This window comes from Lissotriton vulgaris, chromosome 11, assembly GCF_964263255.1.
Source record: "Lissotriton vulgaris chromosome 11, aLisVul1.2, whole genome shotgun sequence".
Classification (NCBI taxonomy): domain Eukaryota; kingdom Metazoa; phylum Chordata; class Amphibia; order Caudata; family Salamandridae; genus Lissotriton; species Lissotriton vulgaris.
This window is the reverse complement of record NC_141699.1, coordinates 1,017,696,971-1,017,710,215: the sequence shown is the minus strand read 5'-3', so window position 1 is coordinate 1,017,710,215 and position 13,245 is coordinate 1,017,696,971. Positions and strand designations below refer to the sequence as shown.

The 13,245-nt window shown below is 41.8% G+C and overlaps 1 long non-coding RNA gene across 1 annotated transcript in view; it reads left to right on the top strand.

Annotated features, from left to right (window-relative positions):
- Positions 1-10,246: 10,246 nt before the first annotated feature.
- Positions 10,247-13,245, top strand: part of LOC147683946 (uncharacterized) — a 37,560-nt gene continuing 34,561 nt past the window's right edge. The window contains exon 1 of the long non-coding RNA XR_015301072.1: positions 10,247-10,390. This is a non-coding gene — a long non-coding RNA (uncharacterized LOC147683946). The remainder of the gene's footprint in view (positions 10,391-13,245) is intronic.

Here is a 13,245-nt window from a genome sequence, read left to right as displayed (position 1 = left end):
GCAGAGAGCTCTTTGCCTGACATCCTGATTTCTCGCTCCAGCCACTGTGCTTCAATTACAGCAGTTAGAAGGAAACCATTGGAGAGATTCTGCTCCTCTTCTGATGAGCTCTGTGAGCCCATACGAACAGGAGCAGTATAGTAATCCTGAGCTAGTTTCTGCTTTACTGTCTGGAGTACGATGTCCGTTTTCAACAGCCAACCCATGTCTGCCTTTCCGACATGGATTGACTGCCAGAAACTGACTTTGGGGTCACTAACAGGGCCTGCTTACCCCTGGCCCTCTGCATTTGAGCCTGGGGGCACCTATGCTGCCCTCCTTAACATCCATCCCTGCATGGTGCCTGCCACATGGTGCTGGTATGTTTTTTAACCTCCATTTATCAATGGAAGCTTGTGCTGTAGGCCTTTTCTGCCCACCGCACAAGCTGCCATTGGGCAGTCGCATTGTAATAGAGCGGTCAGAAATGCCAACCTAATGTGGGGCGGTTCTTTTGCCGCAACTTTCTCCCGACATCATAATCAGGCCCTAAATGTGCTCCAGCTGTGGGGTTCAGTGTCTAATGACAATCCAATAAAAACAATAATACTCCTTCATCTCCAAAGATGACAAAGTGTATATGAAAATAAAGGGCATTTGTTAAAAGGGTTGAGGGATATTTAATATTTTATAGATCTACTGAATAATAGCAAAATAAAATAATGTATGAAATGTCTCCATTGCTTATTAATGAGGAAGTATATCATTCAGAGAACTCCATTTGCATATTCACTTTATGCAAAGAGGTCCAAAATCCACTTAAAACCACATGTTTTAGTTGTACTCTTCATTCCAGAAGAAGGTTCCCTGGTACAAGTTAAATCCATCCTTCGGAGCACATCACACTATTCCTTGGCCATAATCCTGTACCAGTAAACAACCAAGACCTTAAAGGCACACATTACCTAAGAGTGTTTGAAAATCTAACAGCTATTTGGAATAAATGTAACTTGGGGCAAAAATTGAAATATTGGCACCAAGGACAACTAAAAAGCATGATGCAGTAATAAGAGCTTCATTATTGACTGTGCCATTCTGTCCTCATGTTCACTATTAAAATGTGCTTGTAACCATAGCATCAATTTTCCCAAATCATTCATTTTTGTTTCATAATATGTTTCTCCATCAGAATAGGCATTCATATTATTTTAAATGTGATGATTAGTTGAATCCTCTACTATTTTCCAGAAACCTTAACATCTTTCCTCTTTTAAAGTAACAATGTACTATTAATTGTAAAAAAAAGTTTCTGCATTAAAGCATCTATACATTTCCCAACTTCAGAATCAACTTGTAAGGGTAAATTTGGAGATGGTGTAGAATACCTCATCATTCTAAAGGAGCTTCATAAATTAAAAATAATGCTCCTTATCTTCTTTTACAAGCCATTTCTCGCCTTCAGAAAAGCTCTCAATGATTATATGGAAGGTGAAATGTTCTTTCTTTTATCTTTCCTCTTGACATTTTTGAAAGGAATCTCAGTGAAATACAATCTGGCTTTTCGAGTTCTAAATTCAATTTACTGAGATCCAGAGTCCTGCATTGAATTCCTAATCAGATTTTTAGTCTGACCTTGCGCCTCAGAATCATAGAACTATTCAATTGAATCAGGTGTTTGATTATTGACATTTTTTGAGGTGAAATGACACATGGCACGTTTTACCTTTGCTTTCAGATGTTGGTACCAGAATGGCAGACTTGTCCAACACACATGCCAGCTGCACAATAATGAATTCAATTTAATGATCTTTGGTATGTAAGTCTTATAAAAGGCTTTTGTGAAACATGAACAAATTGAGCCTAATAAAGGTGCTTAGGAACATTTCCATTGCTCCTTTACAGATGTGCAAAAGGATTGTTTGTTACAATGGATTTAAATCTGGATAACACTGCTCCGAGCTTTCCTGTTTCACATACTTTCATTCTGAACTCATTGACAACAGACACTTTGGTAAATTTTATGACTCAAACCCACATAAATATATTTTAGATTATCTGGAACATTTTAATTTGGCCAGCATCAGCATGTATATTAGTCTGTAATGAATGCACTTACTTAGTATCACATACCGTGTATATTCTAAACATGGGTATGTACTATAGGTAAAATATTGGTCACATTTCCTCTGTAAATTGAACAGTTGCAGCTTCTATGCACTGAGGTCTGGGTCAGTAGTTCAAATATTGGCAAAGCTGACTTCACCTTGCATCCCACAGAGCTTAGAGATGGCAGAGCTGCGCTGGTGTATCATAAATTAGCATTCTACATCTTTGTATTACAAAATTGATTACCTTCTTCTCAGGCAATTGACTTGGGAGCATCAACACTGTAATAAATCAATAAGTAGTGTTTGAGAAAAAATAACGTAGTGGAGAAGAAGAAAAATAGTGGCATAGGACAGAATGAAAGTTTTGTAACCTACAAATGCACCTCTCAACCTTAATATGGTTGGAGTGGAACAATTCTCCACAAATGTAGTGGTAACATATAAAAATTTCCAGCCTTGAAAGAAACTGATTTCAAGAGAAGAGAAATAGCTTTTTGAAATTATTCAATTTCACCCAAAAAGAAGTTGAAAAAAATGTACCCGAATTAAGTAGCTCTAGACAATATGTAACAACAGAGTTTGTAGTTAACTCTCATCAAATTACGTACATGACATTCACAAAATATGGAAATTCTCAATTTAATTAAATTTATTATAAAAGGCACGCCCAACGACAAATGGTGAAAAAACTACAAAATACGAAATTAACATTTTAAATAGGATATTCTTCTTCTGGCCAGGTCGACTTGCATTGTCTGTGGCTGTGTTCTATATCCAACAGAACAACTAGCCACAGAAGGATAAACTGTCATCTTAGTTTGTAAATCCTTTGGTGGTGCATTTAGTACTTGATTAGAAGTGCATTATATCCTATGGTATTTATAATAGGGCGGAGAGGATATCCGGTACATTTGTGATGGAGTAGCCCATTCGCCAAACTCTAAATCAGACACTTAAGTGTCACATAAGGGGATTTGTGGCTGTGTCAGTTGAATGGAGAACAGGAAAAGGGAGTGGCATAAAGATGCAAACCTGCCAATGAAAGACTGAAATGTAGGTTGTCCAAGATACACCAATTTCTGGGGCCCGCCATCCGTTTATGAAATCCTATGTCAGCAAGCCCATTTATTAATATTTACTTGGGAGCTCTGTGTGTATGTTTTGTTCAGATTAACTGAAAGTGTATTTTTGTTTGCTTCACTTATAGGCTTGTCCATTGAGTGCAATCATTTAAGTGTCCCCCTGTGTATGCCACAAACTCTTCTCAAGATGCCCACTTCACCTGGATGGGCCAATTCTCTCATGGTGAGCTTAGAGTTGTGGTCGCCATTAGAGCATTTATTTGTCTTCCTCATACTAGAATCTTTTACTATATATGCAATACAGTTCTTTATAATGTTACTGTTGTAAAGATTATTTTCTCAGCACCAAACAAGATATTGAGGAATCTGCTGTGGAGAGAAAAACACACCGACAAAAAGAACTATAGACAATTAAATTGTACAGTTTTTGTAAAGTGCTGCACATGTTGCTTCAATGGATTAAGTGTGAACTGAAGAAATACAGTTTGTAGGAGTACACAGCCAATGGACGAGTACAGAGATGAGAAATGTAAGGCATGCCAGATATGGCTCAGAGCTATAACCAACTGGCGAATGATCAAGCATGCTCTCAGATTAATTGGTGTGCTTAGTTTTTCTGTTTAGGACTCACATTGCCACTGAGTTGGGTAGCTCGTCAGGTGATGAGACACTGTCTTTTTGAAAACACTGTTTGGGATCTTTAACACCTTGGCTGCGGCTGGAATTCTGCGCCGGTGCTGGACATTCCGATCGCGGGCGTGATCATGACAGCTCCCAGCCGTCATCAGCGCACGCCCACAGTGACTCATGAGGACTGGGAGCCGTCATTAGCACCAAAAGTGTTAAGGACTTCCTGAACATTCAGTAGCTTCGTTTTGACTTCACAGGCAGGTTAATGATGCTCTACATCAAGCCACTCTGTCCTCAGAGTGGTCAACCTCTATGTTTTTTTATATCTGACCCTATAATGGCATATGTGGACAACATTCTTTTCTTTAATATGAAAGAGGGAGCCTAATGTCTGTCAGGTTTTATAGATAACCTGTGCCACTGACATTGTGTTTGTGCTTTGAATGTTATCCGCTTATTCCGCTGCAGTGTGGCAGTATAGCGGAGTTTGCAGGGCCGCGTCGGCCAACGGACATGCGCAGCACTATGAAGGTAGTGAGTGCGACGGCCGATGGCCGACAGAAGCACACAAGTGGTATTCTACATTCCAATGACAGCCAATACTTCACGAAGAGTGGGAGGGGTGCTCTTGTTTCTTCAGGTTAAGGCATATCCCGACACCATGGTGTGCACCCTCTCCTCATTTGGATCTATGCTTTTGGAAGTTCTATGCACAGAATGTTATGTTATGTTATGTTAGATGTGCTTGTATAGCGCACGGCTGCCCCAGCCAAGGGGCGTCCCGGCGCTAGCTGCCTATGTCCAAGGGACAGCAAGATGGAATTGCAGGAAGTCCAGAGGTGAATATAACATAACTAGTTAAAAAGGTGGGTTTTTATAGCTTTGCGAAAGGATAAAAGGTCATTCATTGCGCGGATTTGGGCTGGAAGTCCATTCCAAAGTTTGGCGGCTAAGTATCCAAACGAGCGGCCGCCCATTCTGGATAACTTGATGCAGGGAATGATGACCAAGTTCTGACCTTCTGACCGAAGGGACCGCCTAGGGACGTAGGGTGAGAGCAGAGGACATAACATAGGTGGTGAGGAGAGTTTCAAAATTTTAAAAGCAAGACAGAGAGTTTTAAAATGAATCCTCTTTTCAACAGGTAGCCAGTGTAGGTTCCTGAGGGTGGAGGAGACCGATTTGTGCCGGGGTAGCCCTGTAAGAGCTCTTACAGCGGCGTTTTGGACTCTTTGTAGTCTCATTTTCTCAGCTACGTTAGTTCCCAGCAGAAGTGAACTAGCGTAGTCCAGCCGTGATAAAATAGCCAACTGTACTATCACTTGGCGGGTTTGGTGGTCGAAGAATTTTAGGATGGGCCGAAGGTTTCGAAGAATCCCGAAACATGTGGCGGCGACTATTTTTGTGTGGTGGGTAAAGTTCAGAGCAGAGTCCACCCAAACTCCTAGGTTTTTTACCACCTTCTTGGGGACAGGCGGTTGGTCTAAGGTTTCAGGCCACCAATTATTGCCCCAGACCGAAATGTCTTTGCTTAGAAGCAGAACCTCCGTTTTACCGGCGTTTAATTGGAGGTAGTTTGCTGACATCCAGCTGGTGATGTCACTGAGGGTTTGCCTAAAGTTCATGGCACTCAGGCCATTATCGTCTTTTAGAGCCACCACCAGCTGGGTGTCGTCAGCGTAGGACACCAATGTGAGTCCATGTTTCCTAGCTACCTCTGCCAGTGGGAGGACATATACATTGAACAGGGTCGGGCTAAGAGCCGACCCCTGAGGAACTCCTTGTTCAACGGGACATTCCTTCGAAATGAAGGGTGGGGTAGAGACCCTAAAGGATCTGTTGGCAAGGAAGGCCCTAAACCAGTCAAGGGCCTGGTCTACAACTCCTACTTCCTCAAGTCTGGACAGCAGTACCTTGTGTGAAACTGTATCAAAGGCAGCACTGAGATCTAAAAGAATCAGTGCTGCCTTTCCTCCTGCGTCCAGTATGGTCCGAAGATGTTCAATGACGCTAAGGAGTGCAGTCTCGGTACTGTGCCCAGCTCGGAATCCATGTTGAGACCTGTCTAGAATGGAGTTAGACATTAGGAAGTTGGTCAGGATGGAATTGACATAGGCTTCTGCCACCTTGGCAGGCCAGGGGAGCAGGGAGATGGGCCTGAAATTCTCCGGGAGGCTAGGGTCAAGTGAGGGTTTTTTTTATAATAGGTGAGACCCATGCTTGTTTTCAGGTGGTGGGGATGTTGGCCGTAAGGAAGGACGAGTTGGTGATGGCTCTGAGTGGGCCCAGAACGTGCTCACCAGCTTCTCTGAAGAATTCAGGTTTTAAAGGATCGGCGGGAGAGCCGGATTTGATTTTGGCGCCGACTTTCAGATAGTTGTCATGGCTAATGGGTGGAATAACAGAAAGTTTAGGTCCATGAGAATCGGCGATGGGTAAATTATGGGGCACAGTTGTAAACGTGTTGTAGATTTTTTAAATTTTGTCCATAAAGAAGGTGGCCAGATTATCGCACAGGTCAGGGGAGGTATTGATGTTTTTTACAGTTTTTTTTGCACTCAGCTCTTTCATTATGCGAAAGATGGTTTTAGAGGCATTGTGGCTGTTCTGAATTTCCGATGCATAGTATGCCGCCCTGGTCCTACATATGTTACGATGGTAGCTTTTTTGACGCTGGCAATAAATGCTTTTTAGCATGGGGTCGTAGTCCTTTCTCCATTTGCGCTCTGCTTTTTTTAGCTCTTTTCTGAGCAAGGTGAGCTCGTTATTAAACCAGGGGCTAGATTCATGGGCTCGTGGTTTAGTTAGTTTAGCTGGTATTAATGAGTCTAGAGCTTTTGTTATCCGGTTGCAGAAACAGTCGTAGTCTAAATGGGGATCGTCGCTGGAAATAGAGGGGTCTGCAGCAAGGAGAGTGTGGAGATCTTCCAAGCGGAGTTTCTTCCAAGGTCTTTTCAAGACCTGGTGGGTGGGAATGGTAGAAAGGTCACTACTAGCGGGTAAATCCATAGTTACTAGGTAGTGATCTCTCCAGGTCATGGGGATGGGAGAATGGACTTTCAGGTTATCCAGGTTAGAAAAAACTGGGTCGAGAAGGTGCAGACCGCTGTGTGTGGGACCCTTCACGAGTTGGCAGAGCTGTAAAGCAGCAAGGTCAGCAATCAGGGAGTTGATCTTGTTGTCTGTGACCGAGTCAAAATGGATGTTTAAGTCTCCAATGATGGAGAAATTGGCGGTTTTGATGACTAGGGAACAGACATTCTCCAAGAGAGACTTTATAAAGTTAGCATCCGCGCCCGGGGGTCTGTAGATCAGGAGACCCGTAAGGGTGAGTTGGGGGTTAACTTTGATGTGATACTGAGCACTTTCACAGTCCTCTATTACTAGGTTAGTGAAGGTGCACGTAAGATGGCTTTTAGCAATCATTGCTATCCCACCTCCTCTGGAATGTCTATTTAGAGTGTACGCGGTATATCCCTTAGGGGTTGCTAAGTTTATGATGGAGTCCATGTCCTCCTTCAACCATGTTTCTGTAACAAATAGAACGTCACAGGTTTGGTTGGATAGCAACTCGAAGATTTCTAGATGGTGTTTTGGAAGGGACCTGACATTCAAAAGAATGTTGCAATAGTCCCCGATGATATTATAAGTGGCTTGGTTTATTGTTTAAAGTAGTTGCTTGTGGTAAATCAAAGTGTAATCAGTGAAGTGTTTTATTGAAATGAACGCTGAATTACAACTATTTGGAATAGGGATGAAGTTTCACTCAAAGATACAGTGCGTGTGAAATATGAGACTGCTGGCTGCATGACTTGTTGAAGAGAGGAAGCATTTTTTTTCACTGAGAATACAAAACGCTCCAGACATTACCTAACATTGGTTCTTTTCATATGTTCACATTCCCTATGGTGGTAGACTTAGAGTTCCTCTGCATTCATCTTTAAGTGAAGACAGAGACAATGGATGGCCGGAGAGAAGGGGGCAGGTACACATGGAACAGAAAAGGTGACATTGACATAATCTCTTTGGCACTCACCTGCATCTCTTTTCATACAATTGCTACCTATATGTCAATCTGCTGGCTGCATTTTGTCATAAAAATGGTGCCTGCCACTGCACTCCAAGACACTCCCACACATGGCACAGTCGGTTTTATGGAGGTATCATGGCTCATCTGCGTGTAATTATTTTTAGAAAGGATTTATTTTGCTTAATAGGATCAGTCACCAGATACAAAGAAGCACATGTTATATCAATTACATCAAGTATTTTCTGTGCAGGGGTCCACTGTAACCCATAATTTCCCTAGACTTTAGTCAGGGTGATGGTTTAAAGAAGAGAGTGATTCTATGCGAGGAATGAGAGAGATAAAATGGTTGTGCATAATTGATTGTAGTCTTGTATACTCAGAAAATGTTCGAGCTGATGAGTTGAAGATAATCTTAACAATGCTATTGAGACATGAAAGCTGCAACTTTAGGACCTCAGATTGAAAATGTACCCCAGTGCTGATAAAGTAGCGAATGCCCCTCCTTTTAGTATTTTGGCGTGATTCGTGTGGTAATTAACACTAGCTTATTTCAATGCTTCGTAATTATTACTGGCCTATTTCAATGCTTTGTTTTTCCCTCTTGTGTAGATTTGTCTCAAATATGATCTAGGATTGCAAAAAATCTGTTCAGTACTGAGTTCCATGTTGTTAATTGTATAATATAATTTGCTATAATATATGTGACCTATTATATATAGTGGAATGAACAGATCCTCTTTGTGATCACAAAATAATGTAGTGTGAAAAGTAACTGGTGAAACCTCTGCCTACTGTTAGTGGACAGATTGCCAAAGCAGGAGATGTTTTGGTGGATCTGAGGGTTTTGGAGTATTTTGTATGAAATATGCTCATTGTATTTTCAAGATATAGGGCCTCATTACGATGTCGGGAGTAAAGCCACCCAACAGCTCATCGAGGTCTTTTAGCCCTACATCAGAGGTTTCCTTATGACCGATGTATTATGATACTGGCGGTCGGAAGGAAACCAGTGGGGGAATTCTGCTCCGCTCCCAACTGGCTGACGGAGCACATTGGGGTGGCAGTAGGAAATGCAATCTCCAAATGGCACAAGAGCCAGCCTTGGCTCCACCATCGGGATTGCAATTTTGCTTTCCACCTGCCCTTTCATGGCGGTCCACCCACCATTAAAAGGCAGGTGGAAAGTGACTTTGGACCCCCTAAAAGGGCCACCTCCCCCAAGGCCCCTTGATATGGTGCCTGAGGGGCACCTGTGATGCCGACCTAAATTTGCCAAAACCATGTGGCAGGCACCACATGGTGCCTGCCACATAGTGCAGGGATGTTTAAACTCTGCATTTTTTCAATTGCAGTTTGTACTGCTATCAGCAGCTTAAGCCGCAATGGAAAAAATGCAGGATCAGATCATAATCTTGGAAGGGGGATGTCTGACTCCTTGTCAGGCAGTCCTACTTCCGCTACGATGCTGTTCGGACGTGCTTCTGACCAGCATTGTAATCAGCCCCATAGTGGGTTTGGTGGGGTTGGTGTTCTCACTCATGCTTGAGAGAAGTTTCCATGTTAGGATTAGCAAAATGTTTTCCCAACATTTTGAGATGGGATGTTCACAGGAACCATACAGATGGGTGCAAGAACAATGCTTCATTTGTAACACTGATGTTTACACACATTTGCAGGCACATTGTTTGAAGAATCAGGTATCAGTTTAAGAACTCCTTATCTATGGCAGTTTGATGACATGGTTTCAACTAAGCCACTTCAGGATTAAGGCATTGTTAACTGAATTAGAGGAATTTACCTGGCACAAACAACATGAATTGTGTTTGTCTTGTAAAGTAGATTAGTAGATATAATAGGAATTCCTTTGAGGTGTTTTTTGAAGGTACTGTATACAGATTTAGTATGTTTATGCAGCAGCGGGGTGGTGTGGGTGGGATGTTGACAGCCGACAGAATAGGAATCATTTATTTATTTAATTTTCCCTATTCCGTCGTCTGTCAACTCCCCCCTCCCACCCTACCACGCTTGCCTGCACGGACCACCGCTGCGTTTAAGTAAATAATGTTCTTTTCCAGCAGACATTTTCCCATCCAATGGAGCATTGGTAGGTCTAATATCTTCTTGCATGTACTGGTTTAAGCAGTGACACAAAGGATCATTCCTCAGACATCAGCTGATGTCACAAAATAATGTTTCATGAAGCACTTAAGAGACTTACATAGAAGACTTTCATCATTTACTGTACAGATTGTGCACACTTCAACAATCATCACCAGTTAGGACCTGGTTTACTTTACGAATGATGGGCACTCTCCTGTAAATATCTGCTATATGTAAATTTGCTATTTGTGTGTGTAAGAATAATTGTAAACTGAAAGGTTTGGTAAAAGGCGGCTGCTTATTTTCTCACACAGAGGAAGATGACGGTCTGCATGAACAAAGTATAGAAAGCAAATGCCTTGACACTACAAAGCATCCGAAGACAGATGGAATTGCAGTTGCAAGTGGTGCAGCCGTGTCAGGTCAACACAGTCCGGAGATGGCAAACAAACAGACACAAGGTAAACTGTGCTTTGCTGTAACAATCTGAATGTCTGAAAAATCTGAAAATATAAATATTGCTCAATGTAAATGAGGTAGAGGGTTTACATTTTACTGTTGATGAAATGTAAAAGGAATTAAATGGTATGTTTGCTATTACTGTAATTTAAGTGGTATAGGATAGTGTACAATCCTTGTAACAGAAATGAATATGGTCCGATTTGAAAATAGAATCTGTGTATTCTTTCTTTCCTAACTCCAAATAGAACTTCCTTCAACTATGCACCAGAGAAAGGTTATGGTGTGTGCATTACAGTAATAGCTAACAGCCAGCAAACTCTTTGCAAATTCCCAAAACCTATTTGTTGTAGGTTGTTGCCATCTCAACTACTTTAAAATGCTCACTTTCAGTCCCTGAAACTACATTATTACTTTATAACTGTAGTGGCAGCCTGTTCTGATTTATAAGTCCGATCTACAAGTGAAATATCCACTTATGCTGATTCTATGAATCAGGATCTATGATTCTCCTGATTCAGGATCTATGATTCTCCTTATTCCCCAATCTTGATTCTATGAATCAGGATCTATGATTCTCCTTATTCCCCAATCTTGATTCTATGAATCAGGATCTATGATTCTCCTGAATCAGGATCTATGATTCTCCTCATTCCCGATCTTGATTCTGTGAATCAGGATCTATGATTCTCCTGATTCCCGAGCTTGATTCTCCTGATTTACGATCTATGGTTTATGAATCAAGATTGGGAAATTTCCACTCACACATCTGTGTGCAAAACAGAAAATCGTGATTGACGTTCAAAATGTTATTCTCAAGAACAGAATCGTCTCATTCAGATGTGAAGATTACAAGTTAGAATAAAAAGTAGGCAATTTAGGAAACTGAGCAATTACATTACATCCTTTTTTCTCTAATCTTCAGTTAACTCTTTATTTTCTGTATGCAGTCTTTCCCATAAATTCTTAGTTTCTTCATTCTTTTTCATGCCCTTACTGCTCTTCCTTCTTCTGTCTTCCTTTCCTAGTGTCATTTTTTAACATCCATTTGCCTTCTCCTTCCTTTATATTTCTCCCCCATTTCAATTCATTCCCCTCATCTTTGCTGCCTTAAGTTTCTTACTGGCTTTCCTTCCTCATGTCAATTGGATTCCCACCCCTTCCTTTCTCTGGTCCATTTTTTAAATTTCTCACTTTGATGTCTTTCCTTGTTTCCTGATGACACCCACATGGTGGGATTGGTGTCCCTCAGCTAATCAATTAGGTCAATGTCACTAGAAGTTATGTCTAGGGAGCTACTGAGATTAATCACCAACATCATCTTGCTGCATGTCACCAAGATGGTCTCACACTGTAAAAACTTGAATAGTCCAACTCTGGCGTTCAGCTTTTCAGTGTGTATAGATGTTCATACTTCAGGGTACAAGCACCGCTTTTCAACATTCTACCTTTGTGGTGTGTTCAATTACACCCTAAAGCCGATCCATAACAACAGAGCCTTCATTGGCCAAGATATTGAAGTGTGTTTAGAATTTCCAAAATATTTAATACAAACACTGATTTTCAGCATATTACCATTGTTCTGTGTTCAAATACATTCTAATGCTGATTTATACCAACAATGCCTTCCTTGGCCAAGATATTTAAGTAGGCTCAGCATTTTCAAAATATTCAATGCTTTGTTGGTAGAAGTGCCAGATCAGAAGTGATGAAACCAACAAGTAGGTTGCTTTTCCCATGCAATGCTATCCTGCAGGGAGCAGAACTTTTGTGTCGTCCAAAGAGTGAAGGATTAGTGGCAACAATTCTGAAGAGACTAGTAGAATTGGCTGAATGCCTTTCCGCTTGGGGTGAAATGTTCGCTGAGCATAATTGGCAGTTTAGTCACATTTGGGAATGAGAATCTCTAGGGGGTTAAGAGAGTGAGAATCAACATGCATTGATACAGAGCAATTGGTTAAAACAAGAAAATAGAAAAACACTAACATTGACTTCACAAACACGTTGCACGCATTTTGAATAATCTTGTCTATCTTTCATAATGCGTTGGATATTTACACATTCTGTACATTCAGATCAATTATTCCGATGAAGCATCCCAGCCAAGAACAATTTTGCATAATATTTTGATTTTATTTACACACGAAAAAGAGAAAAGAGAGGGTTTGTCTTGTAACGGTTGTTTTCCCGTTGGACTATCGGGATATATACATATATACCCTTTTCAAATTGTGACTGGGCCCCAGGGGATGGGTTGCCCTGCTCCAAAATTGGCCTGGAGAGTGGGGTTGCGAGGCCCCATACACATTACTAATCTGGCTGGGCCCTGGAAATGGGGTCTCCATGGGACAAAATCGGCCTGAGGAAGGGGGCTGCGTGCCCACTACCCATTTTCTAACTTTGGCAGGGGATGGGGTCTCTTGGGCCAACATCAAGCCGAGAGGGGGACTGCTTGCCCCTCCCAATTTCTATTAAGGCCAGGTCCCAGCGAATGGGGTTTCACATGGCCAAAACTGGTTCATAGTGGGCCCATGCGGGCCCCTCCCCATATCAATATCGGCCAGGTTCCAGGGAATGGGGTCCCTGTGGCAAAATCTTACTGAGGAGGGGTGCCATAGGCAAAAAGAAAACAAGCACAGCTTTTTTTGCCAAGGATCCTCTGCGAATTCATGGAAAAAGTTTAAAAAACTATTTTTGGTCCCTGGCATGGTCTCTCTGGGACACTACCACCAGGCCAGGGGACATTGTATTCCTACCGTTCCCCCTTGTGTTTTTGTTTCTTGGGACTTCGGCCAAGTCTGAGTTCCAAGATGGCTGCCACCACTTCCTGCTTGAAATGGTGGCAGTCAATTGCAGA